The sequence below is a fragment of the Bombus flavifrons genome, chromosome 1, assembly GCF_040668555.2.
Source record: "Bombus flavifrons isolate JBK064 chromosome 1, iyBomFlav1_principal, whole genome shotgun sequence".
NCBI lineage: Eukaryota > Metazoa > Arthropoda > Insecta > Hymenoptera > Apidae > Bombus > Bombus flavifrons.
In genome coordinates this window covers 6,908,217-6,930,837 of record NC_138442.1, presented here as the reverse complement: position 1 = coordinate 6,930,837, position 22,621 = coordinate 6,908,217, and positions in this window count along the sequence as shown.

Genomic DNA, 22,621 nt, shown 5'->3' with positions numbered 1-22,621 from the left:
ATATGGTATAACGTTGTAACGTATTACGTTAAATAGTATAACGTTATATGGTATAAGCTTATAACGTACTATGTTATATGGTATAACGTTGTAACGTATTACGTTAAATAGTATAACGTTATATGGTATAAGGTCATAACGTACTATGTTATATAGTATAACGTTATATGGTATATGGTTAGAACGTTCTACGTTATATAGTATAACGTTATATGGTATAAGCTTATAACGTACTATGTTATATGGTATAACGTTGTAACGTATTACGTTAAATAGTATAACGTTATATGGTATAAGGTCATAACGTACTATGTTATATAGTATAACGTTATATGGTATATGGTTAGAACGTTCTACGTTATATAGTATAACGTTATATGGTATAACGTTATAATGTATTACGTTATATAGTATATTGATATAGGGTATAACGTTATAACGCATTACGTTATATTGTATAACGTTATATGGTGTAACGTAATATGGTATAACGTTATAACGTAATACGTTATATGGTATAACGTTATAACGTAATACGTTATATGGTATAACGTTACAACGTAATACGTTATATGGTATAACGTTATAACGTAATACGTTATATGGTATATCGTTATATGGTATAACGTAATAACGTAATACGTTGTATGGTATAACGTCATAACGTATTACGTTACATAGTATAACGTTATACGGTATAACGTTATATGGTATAACGTTATATTGTACTGCGTTATATGGTATAACGAAATAACGTATTATGTTGCATAGTATAACGATATATGGTATAACGTTATATGGTATAACGTTATAACGTATTAAGTTATATAGTATAACGTTATATGGTATAACGTTATAACGTAATACGTTATATGGTATTACGTAATAACGTATTACGTTACGTAGTATAACGTTATACTGTATAACGTTACAGCGTATTTCGTTATATGGTATAACATTATATGGTATAACGTTATAACGTAATACGGTATATGGCATAACGTTATAGCGAATTACGTTATATCGTATAACGTTATAACGAATTACGTTATATAGTATAACGTTATATGGTATAACGTTATTTGTTAAAACGTTATAACGTAATACGTTATATGGTATAACCATATAGCGTATTACGTCATATAGTATAACTTTATTAAGTAATACGTTATATGGTATTACGTAATAACGTATTACGTTACGTAGTATAACGTTATACTGTATAACGTTACAGCGTATTTCGTTATATGGTATAACATTATATGGTATGACGTTATAACGTAATACGGTATATGGCATAACGTTATAGCGAATTACGTTATATCGTATAACGTTATAACGAATTACGTTATATAGTATAACGTTATATGGTATAACGTTATTTGTTAAAACGTTATAACGTAATACGTTATATGGTATAACCATATAGCGTATTACGTCATATAGTATAACTTTATTAAGTAATACGTCATATGGTATAAAGTAATAACGTATTACGTTACATAGTATAACGTTATATGGTATAACGTTATATGGTATAACGTTATAAAGTAATACGTTATATGGTATAACGTTACAACGTAATACGTTATATGGTATAACGTTATAACGTAATACGTTATATGGTATAACGTTATAACGTAATGCGTTATACGGTATAACGTTATAACGTAATACGTTATATGGTATAACGTTGTAACGTATTACGTTAAATAGTATAACGTTATATGGTATAAGGTTATAACGTACTATGTTATATGGTATAACGTTGTAACGTATTACGTTAAATAGTATAACGTTATATGGTATAAGGTTATAACGTACTATGTTATATAGTATAACGTTATATGGTATAAGGTTATAACGTTCTACGTTATATAGTATAACGTTATATGGTATAACGTTATAATGTATTACGTTATATAGTATATTGATATAGGGTATAACGTTATAACGCATTACGTTATATTGTATAACGTTATATGGTGTAACGTTATATGGTATAAGGTTATAACGTTCTACGTTATATAGTATAACGTTATATGGTATAACGTTATAATGTATTACGTTATATAGTATATTGATATAGGGTATAACGTTATAACGCATTACGTTATATTGTATAACGTTATATGGTGTAACGTAATATGGTATAACGTTATAACGTAAGACGTTATATAGTATAACGTTATATGGTATAACGTTATAACGTAATGCGTTATACGGTATAACGTTATAACGTAATACGTTATATGGTATAACGTTGTAACGTATTACGTTAAATAGTATAACGTTATATGGTATAAGGTTATAACGTACTATGTTATATAGTATAACGTTATATGGTATAAGGTTATAACGTTCTACGTTATATAGTATAACGTTATATGGTATAACGTTATATGGTATAACGTTATAAAGTAATACGTTATATGGTATAACGTTACAACGTAATACGTTATATGGTATAACGTTGTAACGTAATACGTTATATGGTGTAACGTTATAACGTAATGCGTTATACGGTATAACGTTATAACGTAATACGTTATATGGTATAACGTTGTAACGTATTACGTTAAATAGTATAACGTTATATGGTATAAGGTTATAACGTACTATGTTATATGGTATAACGTTATAACGTAATACGTTATATAGTATAGCGTTATATGGTATAACGTTATTACGTAAGACGTTATATAGTATAACGTTATATGGTATAACGTTATAACGTACAACGTTATATAGTATAGCGTTATAACGAAGTACCTCATATGGTATAACGTTACAACGTAATACGTTATATGGTATAACGTCATAACGTAATACGTTATATGGTATAACGTTATAACGTAATGCGTTATATGGTATAACGTTATAACAAAGTACCTTATATGGAATAATGTTAGAGCGTAATACGTTATATTTTATAACGTCATAACGTATTACGATATATAGTATAACGTTATATGGTATAACGTTACAACGTAATACGTTATATGGTGTAACGTTATAACGTAATACGTTATATGGTATAACGTTGTAACGTATTACGTTAAATAGTATAACGTTATATGGTATAACGTTATATGGTATAACGTTATAACGTAATACGTTATATAGTATAACGTAATAACGTATTACGATACATAGTATAACGTTATATGGTATAACGTTACAACGTAATACGTTATGTGGTATAACGTTATATGGTATAACGTTGTATGGTATAACGTTATAACGTAATCAGTTATATAGTATAACGTTATAACGTAATACGTTAAATTGTATAACGTAATAACGTATTACGTTATATAGTATAACGTTATATGGTATAACGTTACAACGTAATACGTTATATGGTGTAACGTTATAACGTAATACGTTAAATTGTATAACGTAATAACGTATTACGATACATAGTATAACGTTATATGGTATAACGTTACAACGTAATACGTTATGTGGTATAACGTTATATGGTATAACGTTGTATGGTATAACGTTATAACGTAATCAGTTATATAGTATAACGTTATAACGTAATACGTTAAATTGTATAACGTAATAACGAATTACGATACATAGTATAACGTTATATGGTATAACGTTACAACGTAATACGTTATATGGTATAACGTCATAACGTAATACGTTCAATGGTATAACGTTATAACATAATACGTTATATGGTATAACGTTATAACGTAATACGTTATATGTTATAACGTTATAACGAAATACGTTATATGGTATAACGTTATAACGTATTACGTTATATAGTATAACGTTATATGGTATAACGTTATATGGTATAACGTTATAACGTAATGCGTTATATGGTATAACGTAATAACGTATTACGTTACATAGTATAACGTTAAATGGCATAACGTTATATGGTATAACGTTATAACGTAATACGTTATATGTTATAACGTTATAACGTAATACGTTATATGGTATAACGTTATAACGTATTACGTTATATAGTACAACGTTATATGGTATAACGTTATATGGTATAACGTTATAACGTAATAAGTTATATAGTATAACGTTATAACGTAATATGTTCAATGGTATAACGTTATAACACAATACGTTATATGGTATAACGTTATAGCGTAATACGTTATATGTTATAACGTTATAACGTAATACGTTATATGGTATAACGTTATAACGTATTACGTTATATAGTACAACGTTATATGGTATAACGTTATATGGTATAACGTTATAACGTAATAAGTTATATAGTATAACGTTATAACGTAATACGTTAAATTGTATAACGTAATAATGTATTACGATACATAGTTTAACGTTATATGGAATAACGTTATATCGTATTACGTTATATAGTATAACGTTATATGGTATAACGTTATAACGTAATACATTATATGGTACAACGTACTAACGTATTACGATACATAGTATAACGTTACATGGAATAACGTTATATCGTATTACGTTATATAGTATAACGTTATATGGTATAACGTTATAACGTAACACATTATATGGTACAACGTAATAACGGATTACGTTACATAGTATAACGTTATATGGTATAACGTTCTGTGTATTCCGTTATACAGTATGACGTTAAATGGTATAACATTATAACGTAATACGTTATATGGTATATCGTTATATGGTATAACGTAATAACGTAATACGTTGTATGGTATAACGTCATAACGTATTACGTTACATAGTATAACGTTATACGGTATAACGTTATATAGTATAACGTTATATGGTATAACGTTATAACGTAATACGTTATATGGTATTACGTAATAACGTATTACGTTACATAGTATAACGTTAAATGGCATAACGTTATATGGTATAACGTTATAACGTAATACGTTATATGTTATAACGTTATATGGTATAGGGTTATAACGTAATACGTTATATAGTATAACGTTATAACGTATTACGTTATATGGTACAACGTTATAACGTATTACGTTATATGGTATAACGTTATATGGTATAACTATATAACGTAATACGTTATATAGTATAACGTTATATGGTATAACGTTACAACGTAATGCCTTATATGGTATAACGTAATAACGTATTACGTTACATAGTATAACGTTAAATGGCATAACGTTATATGGTATAACGTTATAACGTAATACGTTATATGTTATAACGTTATATGGTATAGGGTTATAACGTAATACGTTATATAGTATAACGTTATAACGTATTACGTTATATGGTACAACGTTATAACGTATTACGTTATATGGTATAACGTTATAACGCAATACGTAATATGGTATAACGTTATAACGTAAGACGTTATATAGTATAACGTTATATGGTATAACGTTATAACGTAATACGTTATATGGTATAACGTTATAACGTATTACGTTATAGAGCATAACGTTATATCGTATAACGTTATAACGTAATACGTTATATGCTATTACGTACTAACGTATTACGTTACGTAGTATAACGGTATACTGTATAACGTTATAGCGTATTTCGTTATATGGTATAACATTAAATGGTATAACGTTATAACGTAATACGGTATATGGCATAACGTTATAGCGAATTACGTTATATCGTATAAGGTTATAACGTATTACCTTATATAGTATAACGTTATATGGTATAACGTTATTTGTTAAAACGTTATAACGTAATTCGTTTAATGGTATAACGTTATAACGTATTACGTTATAGAGCATAACGTTATATCGTATAACGTTATAACGTATTACGTTATATGGTATAACGTAATAACGTATTACGTTATATAGTATTACGTAATGTGGTATAACGTTATAATGTATTACGTTATATAATATATTGATATAGGGTATAACGTTATAACGTATTACGTTATATGGTGTAACGTTATAAGGTGTTACGTTATGTAGTACAAGGTTATAATGTATAAAGTTATAACGTATTACGATATATGGTTTAACGTTATAACGTAATACGTTATATAGTATAACGTTATAACGTATTACGTTATATGGTATAACGTTGTATGGTAGAACGTTATAACGTAATACCTTAGATAGTATAACGTTATATGGTATAACGTTATAACGTATTACGTTATATGGTATAACGTTATAACTTAATACGTTATATGGAATAACGTTATAACGTATTACGTTATATGGTATAACGTTATAACGTATTACGTTATGTAGTACAACGTTATAAGGTATCACGTAATACGTTATATGGTACAACGTTATAACGTATAACGTTATATGGTATAACGTTATATGGTATAGGGTTATAACGTAATACGTTATATAGTATAACGTTATAACGTATTACGTTATATGGTACAACGTTATAACGTATTACGTTATATGGTATAACGTTATAACGCAATACGTAATATGGTATAACGTTATAACGTAAGACGTTATATAGTATAACGTTATATGGTATAACGTTATAACGTAATACGTTATATGGTATAACGTTATAACGTAAGACGTTATATAGTATAACGTTATATGGTATTACGTTACAACGTAATACGTTATATGGTATAACGTTATAACGTAATACGTTATATAGTATAACGTTATATGGTGTAAAGTAATATGGTATAACGTTATAACGTAGGACGTTATATAGTGTAACGTTATATGGTATAACGTTACAACGTAATACGTTATATGGTATAACGTTATAACGTAAGACGTTATATGGTATAACGTTATAACGTAATGCGTTATATGGTATAACGTTATAACGAAGTACCTTATATGGAATAATGTTAGAACGTAATACGTTATATGGTATAACGTTATAACGTAATACGTTATATGGTAAAACGTTGTAACGTATTACGTTAAATAGTATAACGTTATATGGTATAAGGTTATAACGCACTACGTTATATAGTATAACGTTATATGGTATAACGTTATAACGTAAGACGTTATATAGTATAACGTTATATGGTATAACGTTACAACGTAGTACGTTATATGGTATAACGTTATAACGTAATACGTTACATGGTATAACGTTATAACGTAATGCGTTATATGGTATAACGTTATAACGAAGTACCTTATATGGAATAATGTTAGAACGTAATACGTTATATTTTATAACGTCATAACGTATTACGTTATATAGTATAACGTTATATGGTATAACTATATAACGTAATACGTTATATAGTATAACGTTATATGGTATAACGTTATAACGTAATACGTCATAGGGTATAACGTTGTAACGTAATACGTTATATGGTGTAACGTTATAACGTAATGCGTTATACGGTATAACGTTATAACGTAATACGTTATATGGTATAACGTTGTAACGTATTACGTTAAATAGTATAACGTTATATGGTATAAGGTTATAACGTACTATGTTATATGGTATAACGTTATAACGTAATACGTTATATAGTATAACGTTATATGGTATAACGTTATTACGTAAGACGTTATATAGTATAACGTTATATGGTATAACGTTATACTGTATTACGTTATATAGTATATTGATATAGGGTATAACGTTATAACGCATTACGTTATATTGTATAACGTTATATGGTGTAACGTAATATGGTATAACGTTATAACGTAAGACGTTATATAGTATAACGTTATATGGTATAACGTTATATGGTATACCGTTATAACGCAATACGTAATATGGTATAACGTTATAACGTAAGACGTTATATAGTATAGCGTTATATGGTATAACGTTATAACGTAATACGTTATATGGTATAACGTTATAAAGTAATGCGTTATATGGTACAACGTTATAACGTATTACGTTATGTGGTATAACGTTATATGGTATAACTATATAACGTAATACGTTATATAGTATAACGTTATATGGTATAACGTTATAACGTAATACGATATATGGTATAACGTTGTAACGTATTACGTTAAATAGTATAACGTTATGTGGTATAACTATATAACGTAATACGTTATGTAGCATTACGTTATATGGTATAACGTTATAACGTAATAACGTTATAACGTAATACGTTATGTGATATAACGCTATAACGTATTACGTTATGTAGTATAACGTTATATGGTATAACGTTACAACGTATTACGTTATATAGTATAACGTTATATGGTATAACGTTATATGGTATACCGTTATAACGCAATACGTAATATGGTATAACGTTATAACGTAAGACGTTATATAGTATAGCGTTATATGGTATAACGTTATAACGTAATACGTTATATGGTATAACGTTATAAAGTAATGCGTTATATGGTACAACGTTATAATGTAATACGTTATGTGGTATAACGTTATATGGTATAACTATATAACGTAATACGTTATATAGTATAACGTTATATGGTATAACGTTACAACGTAATGCCTTATATGGTATAACGTAATAACGTATTACGTTACATAGTATAACGTTAAATGGCATAACGTTATATGGTATAACGTTATAACGTAATACGTTATATGTTATAACGTTATATGGTATAGGGTTATAACGTAATACGTTATATAGTATAACGTTATAACGTATTACGTTATATGGTACAACGTTATAACGTATTACGTTATATGGTATAACGTTATAACGCAATACGTAATATGGTATAACGTTATAACGTAAGACGTTATATAGTATAACGTTATATGGTATAACGTTATAAAGTAATACGTTATATGGTATAACGTTATAACGTATTACGTTATAGAGCATAACGTTATATCGTATAACGTTATAACGTAATACGTTATATGGTATTACGTACTAACGTATTACGTTACGTAGTATAACGGTATACTGTATAACGTTATAGCGTATTTCGTTATATGGTATAACATTAAATGGTATAACGTTATAACGTAATACGGTATATGGCATAACGTTATAGCGAATTACGTTATATCGTATAAGGTTATAACGTATTACCTTATATAGTATAACGTTATATGGTATAACGTTATTTGTTAAAACGTTATAACGTAATTCGTTTAATGGTATAACGTTATAACGTATTACGTTATAAAGCATAACGTTATATCGTATAACGTTATAACGTATTACGTTATATGGTATAACGTAATAACGTATTACGTTATATAGTATTACGTAATGTGGTATAACGTTATAATGTATTACGTTATATAGTATATTGATATAGGGTATAACGTTATAACGTATTACGTTATATGGTGTAACGTTATAAGGTGTTACGTTATGTAGTACAAGGTTATAATGTATAAAGTTATAACGTATTACGATATATGGTTTAACGTTATAACGTAATACGTTATATAGTATAACGTTATAACGTATTACGTTATATGGTATAACGTTGTATGGTAGAACGTTATAACGTAATACCTTAGATAGTATAACGTTATATGGTATAACGTTATAACGTATTACGTTATATGGTATAACTATATAACGTAATACGTTATATAGTATAACGTTATATGGTATAACGTTATAACGTAATACGTCATAGGGTATAACGTTGTAACGTATTACGTTAAATAGTATAACGTTATATGGTATAAGGTTACAACGTACTACGTTATATAGTATAACGTTATATGGTATAACGTTATAACGTACAACGTTATATAGTATAACGTTATATGGTATAACGTTATAACGTAAGACGTTATATAGTATAACGTTATATGGTATAACGTTATAACGTATTACGTTATATGGTATAACGTTACAACGTACTACGTTATATAGTATAACGTTATATGGTATAACGTTATAACGTACAACGTTATATAGTATAACGTTATATGGTATAACGTTATAACGTAAGACGTTATATAGTATAACGTTATATGGTATAACGTTATAACGTAATACGTTATATGGTATAACATTATATGGTATAACGTTACAACGTAATACGTTATATGGTATAACGTTATAACGTAATGCGTTATACGGTATAACGTTATAACGTAATACGTTCTATGGTATAACGTTGTAACGTATTACGTTAAATAGTATAACGTTATATGGTATAAGGTTATATCGTACTATGTTATATGGTATAACGTTTTAACGTATTACGTTAAATAGTATAACGTTATATGGTATAAGGTTATAACGTACTATGTTATATAGTATAACGTTATATGGTTTAACGTTATAACGTTCTACGTTATATAGTATAACTTTATATGGTGTAACGTAATATGGTATAACGTTATAACGTAAGACATTATATAGTATAACGTTATATGGTATAACGTTACAACGTAATACGTTATATGGTATAACGTTATAACGTAATACGTTATATAGTATAACGTTATATGGTGTATCGTAATATGGTATAACGTTATAACGTAGGACGTTATATAGTATAACGTTATATGGTATAACGCTACAATGTAATACGTTATATGGTATTACGTACTAACGTATTACGTTACGTAGTATAACGGTATACTGTATAACGTTATAGCGTATTTCGTTATATGGTATAACATTAAATGGTATAACGTTATAACGTAATACGGTATATGGCATAACGTTATAGCGAATTACGTTATATCGTATAAGGTTATAACGTATTACCTTATATAGTATAACGTTATATGGTATAACGTTATTTGTTAAAACGTTATAACGTAATTCGTTTAATGGTATAACGTTATAACGTATTACGTTATAAAGCATAACGTTATATCGTATAACGTTATAACGTATTACGTTATATGGTATAACGTAATAACGTATTACGTTATATAGTATTACGTAATGTGGTATAACGTTATAATGTATTACGTTATATAGTATATTGATATAGGGTATAACGTTATAACGTATTACGTTATATGGTGTAACGTTATAAGGTGTTACGTTATGTAGTACAAGGTTATAATGTATAAAGTTATAACGTATTACGATATATGGTTTAACGTTATAACGTAATACGTTATATAGTATAACGTTATAACGTATTACGTTATATGGTATAACGTTGTATGGTAGAACGTTATAACGTAATACCTTAGATAGTATAACGTTATATGGTATAACGTTATAACGTATTACGTTATATGGTATAACTATATAACGTAATACGTTATATAGTATAACGTTATATGGTATAACGTTATAACGTAATACGTCATAGGGTATAACGTTGTAACGTATTACGTTAAATAGTATAACGTTATATGGTATAAGGTTACAACGTACTACGTTATATAGTATAACGTTATATGGTATAACGTTATAACGTACAACGTTATATAGTATAACGTTATATGGTATAACGTTATAACGTAAGACGTTATATAGTATAACGTTATATGGTATAACGTTATAACGTATTACGTTATATGGTATAACGTTACAACGTACTACGTTATATAGTATAACGTTATATGGTATAACGTTATAACGTACAACGTTATATAGTATAACGTTATATGGTATAACGTTATAACGTAAGACGTTATATAGTATAACGTTATATGGTATAACGTTATAACGTAATACGTTATATGGTATAACATTATATGGTATAACGTTACAACGTAATACGTTATATGGTATAACGTTATAACGTAATGCGTTATACGGTATAACGTTATAACGTAATACGTTCTATGGTATAACGTTGTAACGTATTACGTTAAATAGTATAACGTTATATGGTATAAGGTTATATCGTACTATGTTATATGGTATAACGTTTTAACGTATTACGTTAAATAGTATAACGTTATATGGTATAAGGTTATAACGTACTATGTTATATAGTATAACGTTATATGGTTTAACGTTATAACGTTCTACGTTATATAGTATAACTTTATATGGTGTAACGTAATATGGTATAACGTTATAACGTAAGACATTATATAGTATAACGTTATATGGTATAACGTTACAACGTAATACGTTATATGGTATAACGTTATAACGTAATACGTTATATAGTATAACGTTATATGGTGTATCGTAATATGGTATAACGTTATAACGTAGGACGTTATATAGTATAACGTTATATGGTATAACGCTACAATGTAATACGTTATATGGTATAACGTTATAACGTAATACGTTATATGGTATAACGTTATAACGTAATGCGTTATATGGTATAACGTTGTAACGTATTACGTTAAATAGTATAACGTTATATGGTATAAGGTTATATCGTACTATGTTATATGGTATAACGTTGTAACGTATTACGTTAAATAGTATAACGTTATATGGTATAAGGTTATAACGTACTATGTTATATAGTATAACGTTATATGGTATAAGGTTATAACGTTCTACGTTATATAGTATAACGTTATATGGTATAACGTTATATGGTATAACGTTATAATGTATTACGTTATATAGTATATTGATATAGGGTATAACGTTATAACGCATTACGTTATATTGTATAACGTTATACGGTGTAACGTAATATGGTATAACGTTATAACGTAAGACGTTATATAGTATAACGTTATATGGTATAACGTTACAACGTAATACGTTATATGGTATAACGTTATAACGTAATACGTTATATAGTATAACGTTATATGGTGTAAAGTAATATGGTATAACGTTATAACGTAGGACGTTATATAGTGTAACGTTATATGGTATAACGTTACAACGTAATACGTTATATGGTATAACGTTATACCGTAATACGTTATATGGTATAACGTTATAACGTAATGCGTTATATGGTATAACGTTATAACGAAGTACCTTATATGGTATAATGTTAGAACGTAAGACGTTATATAGTATAACGTTATAACGAAGTACCTTATATGGAATAATGTTAGAACGTAATACGTTATATTTTATAACGTCATAACGTATAACGTTATAAAGTAATACGTTATATGGTATAACTTTATACGTAATGCGTTATATGGTATAACGTTATAATGTAATACGTTATGTGGTGTAACGTTATAACGTATTACGTTATGTAGTATAACGTTATATGGCATAAAGTTATAACGTATTACGTTATATGGTATAACGTTATAACATAATACGTTATATGGTATAACGTTATATGGTATAACGTTACAACGTAATACGTTATATGTTATAACGTAATAACGTATTACGTTATATAGTATAACGTAATGTGGTATAACGTTATAATGTATTACGTTATATAGTATATTGATATAGGGTATAACGTTATAACGTGTTACGTTATATTGTATAACGTTATATGGTGTAACGCTATAACGTAATACGTTATATGGTATAACGTTGTAACGTAATACGTTATATGGTGTAACGTTATAACGTAATGCGTTATACGGTATAACGTTATAACGTAATACGTTATATGGTATAACGTTGTAACGTATTACGTTAAATAGTATAACGTTATATGGTATAAGCTTATAACGTACTATGTTATATGGTATAACGTTGTAACGTATTACGTTAAATAGTATAACGTTATATGGTATAAGGTTATAGCGTACTATGTTATATAGTATAACGTTAAATGGTATATGGTTAGAACGTTCTACGTTATATAGTATAACGTTATATGGTATAACGTTATAATGTATTACGTTATATAGTATATTGATATAGGGTATAACGTTATAACGCATTACATTATATTGTATAACGTTATATAGTGTAACGTAATATGGTATAACGTTATAACGTAATACGTTATATGGTATAACGTTATAACGTAATACGTTATATGGTATAACGTTACAACGTAATACGTTATATGGTATAACGTTATAACGTAATACGTTATATGGTATATCGTTATATGGTATAACGTAATAACGTAATACGTTGTATGGTATAACGTCATAACGTATTACGTTACATAGTATAACGTTATACGGTATAACGTTATATGGTATAACGTTATATTGTACTGCGTTATATGGTATAACGAAATAACGTATTATGTTGCATAGTATAACGATATATGGTATAACGTTATATGGTATAACGTTATAACGTATTAAGTTATATAGTATAACGTTATATGGTATAACGTTATAACGTAATACGTTATATGGTATTACGTAATAACGTATTACGTTACGTAGTATAACGTTATACTGTATAACGTTACAGCGTATTTCGTTATATGGTATAACATTATATGGTATAACGTTATAACGTAATACGGTATATGGCATAACGTTATAGCGAATTACGTTATATCGTATAACGTTATAACGAATTACGTTATATAGTATAACGTTATATGGTATAACGTTATTTGTTAAAACGTTATAACGTAATACGTTATATGGTATAACCATATAGCGTATTACGTCATATAGTATAACTTTATTAAGTAATACGTCATATGGTATAAAGTAATAACGTATTACGTTACATAGTATAACGTTATATGGTATAACGTTATATGGTATAACGTTATAAAGTAATACGTTATATGGTATAACGTTACAACGTAATACGTTATATGGTATAACGTTGTAACGTAATACGTTATATGGTGTAACGTTATAACGTAATGCGTTATACGGTATAACGTTATAACGTAATACGTTATATGGTATAACGTTGTAACGTATTACGTTAAATAGTATAACGTTATATGGTATAAGCTTATAACGTACTATGTTATATGGTATAACGTTGTAACGTATTACGTTAAATAGTATAACGTTATATGGTATAAGGTTATAACGTACTATGTTATATAGTATAACGTTATATGGTATATGGTTATAACGTTCTACGTTATATAGTATAACGTTATATGGTATAACGTTATAATGTATTACGTTATATAGTATATTGATATAGGGTATAACGTTATAACGCATTACGTTATATTGTATAACGTTATATGGTGTAACGTAATATGGTATAACGTTATAACGTAATACGTTATATGGTATAACGTTATAACGTAATACGTTATATGGTATAACGTTACAACGTAATACGTTATATGGTATAACGTTATAACGTAATACGTTATATGGTATATCGTTATATGGTATAACGTAATAACGTAATACGTTGTATGGTATAACGTCATAACGTATTACGTTACATAGTATAACGTTATACGGTATAACGTTATATGGTATAACGTTATATTGTACTGCGTTATATGGTATAACGAAATAACGTATTATGTTGCATAGTATAACGATATATGGTATAACGTTATATGGTATAACGTTATAACGTATTAAGTTATATAGTATAACGTTATATGGTATAACGTTATAACGTAATACGTTATATGGTATTACGTAATAACGTATTACGTTACGTAGTATAACGTTATACTGTATAACGATACAGCGTATTTCGTTATATGGTATAACATTATATGGTATAACGTTATAACGTAATACGGTATATGGCATAACGTTATAGCGAATTACGTTATATCGTATAACGTTATAACGAATTACGTTATATAGTATAACGTTATATGGTATAACGTTATTTGTTAAAACGTTATAACGTATTACGTTATATGGTATAACCATATAGCGCATTACGTCATATAGTATAACTTTATTAAGTAATACGTCATATGGTATAAAGTAATAACGTATTACGTTACATAGTATAACGTTATATGGTATAACGTTATATGGTATAACGTTATAAAGTAATACGTTATATGGTATAACGTTACAACGTAATACGTTATATGGTATAACGTTGCAACGTATTACGTTAAATAGTATAACGTTATATGGTATAAGGTTATAACGTACTATGTTATATGGTATAACGTTGTAACGTATTACGTTAAATAGTATAACGTTATATGGTATAAGGTTATAACGTACTATGTTATATAGTATAACGTTATATGGTATAAGGTTATAACGTTCTACGTTATATAGTATAACGTTATATGGTATAACGTTATAATGTATTACGTTATATAGTATATTGATATAGGGTATAACGTTATAACGCATTACGTTATATTGTATAACGTTATATGGTGTAACGTTATATGGTATAAGGTTATAACGTTCTACGTTATATAGTATAACGTTATATGGTATAACGTTATAATGTATTACGTTATATAGTATATTGATATAGGGTATAACGTTATAACGCATTACGTTATATTGTATAACGTTATATGGTGTAACGTAATATGGTATAACGTTATAACGTAAGACGTTATATAGTATAACGTTATATGGTATAACGTTATTTGTTAAAACGTTATAACGTAATACGTTATATGGTATAACCATATAGCGCATTACGTCATATAGTATAACTTTATTAAGTAATACGTCATATGGTATAAAGTAATAACGTATTACGTTACATAGTATAACGTTATATGGTATAACGTTATATGGTATAACGTTATAAAGTAATACGTTATATGGTATATCGTTACAACGTAATACGTTATATGGTATAACGTTATAACGTAATACGTTATATGGTATAACGTTATAACGTAATGCGTTATACGGTATAACGTTATAACGTAATACGTTATATGGTATAACGTTGTAACGTATTACGTTAAATAGTATAACGTTATATGGTATAAGGTTATAACGTACTATGTTATATGGTATAACGTTGTAACGTATTACGTTAAATAGTATAACGTTATATGGTATAAGGTTATAACGTACTATGTTATATAGTATAACGTTATATGTTATAAGGTTATAACGTTCTACGTTATATAGTATAACGTTATATGGTATAACGTTATAATGTATTACGTTATATAGTATATTGATATAGGGTATAACGTTATAACGCATTACGTTATATTGTATAACGTTATATGGTGTAACGTTATATGGTATAAGGTTATAACGTTCTACGTTATATAGTATAACGTTATATGGTATAACGTTATAATGTATTACGTTATATAGTATATTGATATATTGTATAACGTTATAACGCATTACGTTATATTGTATAACGTTATATGGTGTAACGTAATATGGTATAACGTTATAACGTAAGACGTTATATAGTATAACGTTATATGGTATAACGTTACAACGTAATACGTTATATGGTATAACGTTATAACGTAATACGTTATATAGTATAACGTTATATGGTGTAAAGTAATATGGTATAACGTTATAACGTAGGACGTTATATAGTGTAACGTTATATGGTATAACGTTATAACGAAGTACCTTATATGGAATAATGTTAGAACGTAATACGTTATATGGTATAACGTTATAACGTACAACGTTATATAGTATAACGTTATATGGTATAACGTTATAACGTATAACGTTATATAGTATAACGTAATATGGTATAACGTTATAACGTAAGACGTTATATAGTATAACGTTATATGGTATAACGTTACAACGTAATACGTTATATGGTATAACGTTATAACGTAATACGTTATATGGTATAACGTTATAACGTAATGCGTTATATGGTATTACGTTATAACGAAGTACCTTATATGGAATAATGTTAGAACGTAAGACGTTATATAGTATAACGTTATAACGAAGTACCTTATATGGAATAATGTTAGAACGTAATACGTTATATTTTATAACGTCATAACGTATTACGTTATATAGTATAACGTTATATGGTATAACTATATAACGTAATACGTTATATAGTATAACGTTATATGGTATAACGTTATAACGTAATACGTTATATGGTATAACGTTGTAACGTATTACGTTAAATAGTATAACGTTATGTGGTATAACTATATAACGTAATACGTTATGTAGCATTACGTTATATGGTATAACGTTATAACGTAATACGTTATGTGATATAACGCTATAACGTATTACGTTATGTAGTATAACGTTATATGGTATAACGTTACAACGTATTACGTTATATAGTATAACGTTATATGGTATAACGTTATATGGTATACCGTTATAAAGTAATGCGTTATATGGTACAACGTTATAATGTAATACGTTATGTGGTATAACGTTATATGGTATAATTATATAACGTAATACGTTATATAGTATAACGTTATATGGTATAACGTTACAACGTATTACGTTATATAGTATAACGTTATATTGTATAACTATATAACGTAATACGTTATGTAGCATTACGTTATATGGTATAACGTTATAACGTATTACGTTAAATAGTATAACGTAATATGGTATAACGTTATAACGTAAGACGTTATATAGTATAACGTTGTATGGTATAACGTTATAATGTATTACGTTATATAGTATATTGATATAGGGTATAACGTTATAACGCATTACGTTATATTGTATAACGTTATATGGTGTAACGTAATATGGTATAACGTTATAACGTAAGACGTTATATAGTATAACGTTATATGGTATAACGTTATAACGTAATGCGTTATACGGTATAACGTTATAACGTAATACGTTATATGGTATAACGTTGTAACGTATTACGTTAAATAGTATAACGTTATATGGTATAAGGTTATAACGTACTATGTTATATAGTATAACGTTATATGGTATAAGGTTATAACGTTCTACGTTATATAGTATAACGTTATATGGTATAACGTTGTAACGTATTACGTTAAATAGTATAACGTTATATGGTATAAGGTTATAACGTACTATGTTATATAGTATAACGTTATATGGTATAAGGTTATAACGTTCTACGTTATATAGTATAACGTTATATGGTATAACGTTATAATGTATTACGTTATATAGTATATTGATATAGGGTATAACGTTATAACGCATTACGTTATATTGTATAACGTTATATGGTGTAACGTAATATGGTATAACGTTATAACGTAAGACGTTATATAGTATAACGTTATATGGTATAACGTTACAACGTAATACGTTATATGGTATAACGTTATAACGTAAGACGTTATATGGTATAAAGTTATAACGTAATGCGTTATATGGTATAACGTTATAACGAAGTACCTTATATGGAATAATGTTAGAACGTAATACGTTATATGGTATAACGTTATAACGTAATACGTTATATAGTATAACGTTATATGGTGTAAAGTAATATGGTATAACGTTATAACGTAGGACGTTATATAGTGTAACGTTATATGGTATAACGTTACAACGTAATACGTTATATGGTATAACGTTATAACGCATTACGTTATATTGTATAACGTTATATGGTGTAACGTAATATGGTATAACGTTATAACGTAAGACGTTATATAGTATAACGTTATATGGTATAACGTTACAACGTAATACGTTATATGGTATAACGTTATAACGTAATACGTTATATAGTATAACGTTATATGGTGTAAAGTAATATGGTATAACGTTATAACGTAGGACGTTATATAGTGTAACGTTATATGGTATAACGTTATAACGAAGTACCTTATATGGAATAATGTTAGAACGTAATACGTTATATGGTATAACGTTATAACGTACAACGTTATATAGTATAACGTTATATGGTATAACGTTATAACGTATAACGTTATATAGTATAACGTAATATGGTATAACGTTATAACGTAAGACGTTATATAGTATAACGTTATATGGTATAACGTTATAACGTAATACGTTATATGGTATAACGTTATAACGTAATGCGTTATATGGTATAACGTTATAACGAAGTACCTTATATGGAATAATGTTAGAACGTAAGACGTTATATAGTATAACGTTATAACGAAGTACCTTATATGGAATAATGTTAGAACGTAATACGTTATATTTTATAACGTCATAACGTATTACGTTATATAGTATAACGTTATATGGTATAACTATATAACGTAATACGTTATATAGTATAACGTTATATGGTATAACGTTATAACGTAATACGTTATATGGTATAACGTTGTAACGTATTACGTTAAATAGTATAACGTTATGTGGTATAACTATATAACGTAATACGTTATGTAGCATTACGTTATATGGTATAACGTTATAACGTAATACGTTATGTGATGTAACGCTATAACGTATTACGTTATGTAGTATAACGTTATATGGTATAACGTTACAACGTATTACGTTATATAGTATAACGTTATATAGTATAACGTTATATGGTATAACGTTATAAAGTAATGCGTTATATGGTACAACGTTATAATGTAATACGTTATGTGGTATAACGTTATATGGTATAATTATATAACGTAATACGTTATATAGTATAACGTTATATGGTATAACGTTACAACGTATTACGTTATATAGTATAACGTTATATGGTATAACTATATAACGTAATACGTTATGTAGCATTACGTTATATGGTATAACGTTATAACGTATTACGTTAAATAGTATAACGTAATATGGTATAACGTTATAACGTAAGACGTTATATAGTATAACGTTGTATGGTATAACGTTATGACGTATTACATTATATGGTATAGCGATGTAAAGTACTACGTCATATAGCATAACGTTATATGTTATAACGTCATAACGTCTTACGTTATATGGTATAACGTTATAACGTAATACACTGTATGGTACAACGATACAACGTATTACGTTATATAGTATAACGTTATATGGTATAACGTTATATGGTATAACGTTATAACGCAATACGTAATATGGTATAACGTTATATCGTAAGACGTTATATAGTATAACGTTATATGGTATAACGTTATAAAGTAATACGTTATATGGTATAACTTTATACGCAATGCGTTATATGGTATAACGTTATAACGTAATACGTTATGTGGTATAACGTTATAACGTATTACGTTATGTAGTATAACTTTATATGGCATAAAGTTATAACGTAGTACGTTATATGGTATAACGTTATAACATAATACGTTATATGGTATAACGTTGTATGGTATAACGTTACAACGTAATACGTTATATGTTATAACGTAATAACGTATTACGTTATATAGTATAACGTAATGTGGTATAACGTTATAATGTATTACGTTATATAGTATATTGATATAGGGTATAACGTTATAACGTGTTACGTTATATTGTATAACGTTATATGGTGTAACGTAATATGGTATAACGTTATCATGTAAGACTTTATATAGTATAACGTTATATGGTATAACGTTACAACGTAATACGTTATATGGTATAACGTTATAACGTAATACGTTATATGGTATAACGTTATAACGTAATGCGTTATACGGTATAACGTTATAACGTAATACGTTATATGGTATAACGTTGTAACGTATTACGTTAAATAGTATAACGTTATATGGTATAAGGTTATAACGTACTATGTTATATGGTATAACGTTATAACGTAATACGTTATATAGTATAACGTTATATGGTATAACGTTATTACGTAAGACGTTATATAGTATAACGTTATAACGTAATACGTTAAATTGTATAACGTAATAACGTATTACGATACATAGTATAACGTTATATGGTATAACGTCATATCGTAATACGTTCAACGGTATAACGTTATAACATAATACGTTATATGCTATAACGTTATAACGTAATACGTTATATGTTATAACGTTATAACGAAATACGTTATATGGTATAACGTTATATGGTATAACGTTATAACGCAATACGTAATATGGTATAACGTTATAACGTAAGACGTTATATAGTATAGCGTTATATGGTATAACGTTATAACGTAATACGTTATATGGTATTACGTTATAAAGTAATGCGTTATATGGTACAATGTTATAATGTAATACGTTATGTGGTATAACGTTATATGGTATAACTATATAACGTAATACGTTATATAGTATAACGTTATATGGTATAACGTTACAACGTATTACGTTATATAGTATAACGTTGTATGGTATAACGTTATGACGTATTACATTATATGGTATAGCGATGTAACGTACTACGTTATATAGCATAACGTTATATGTTATAACGTCATAACGTCTTACGTTATATGGTATAACGTTATAACGTAATACACTGTATGGTACAACGATACAACGTATTACCTTATATAGTATAACGTTATATGGTATAACGTTATATGGTATAACGTTATAACGCAATACGTAATATGGTATAACGTTACAACGTAATACGTTATATGGTATATCGTCATAACGTAATACGTTCAATGGTATAACGTTATAACATAATACGTTATATGGTATAACGTTATAACGTAATACGTTATATGTTATAACGTTATAACGAAATACGTTATATGGTATAACGTTATAACGTATTACGTTATATAGTATAACGTTATATGGTATAACGTTATTACGTAAGACGTTATATAGTAAAACGTTATATGGTATAACGTTATAACGTACAACGTTATATAGTATAGCGTTATAACGAAGTACCTCATATGGTATAACGTTAAAACGTAATACGTTATATGGTATAACGTCATAACGTAATACGTTATATGGTATAACGTTATAACGTAATGCGTTATATAGTACAACGTTATATGGTATAACGTTATATGGTATAACGTTATAACGTAATAAGTTATATAGTATAACGTTATAACGTAATATGTTCAATGGTATAACGTTATAACACAATACGTTATATGGTATAA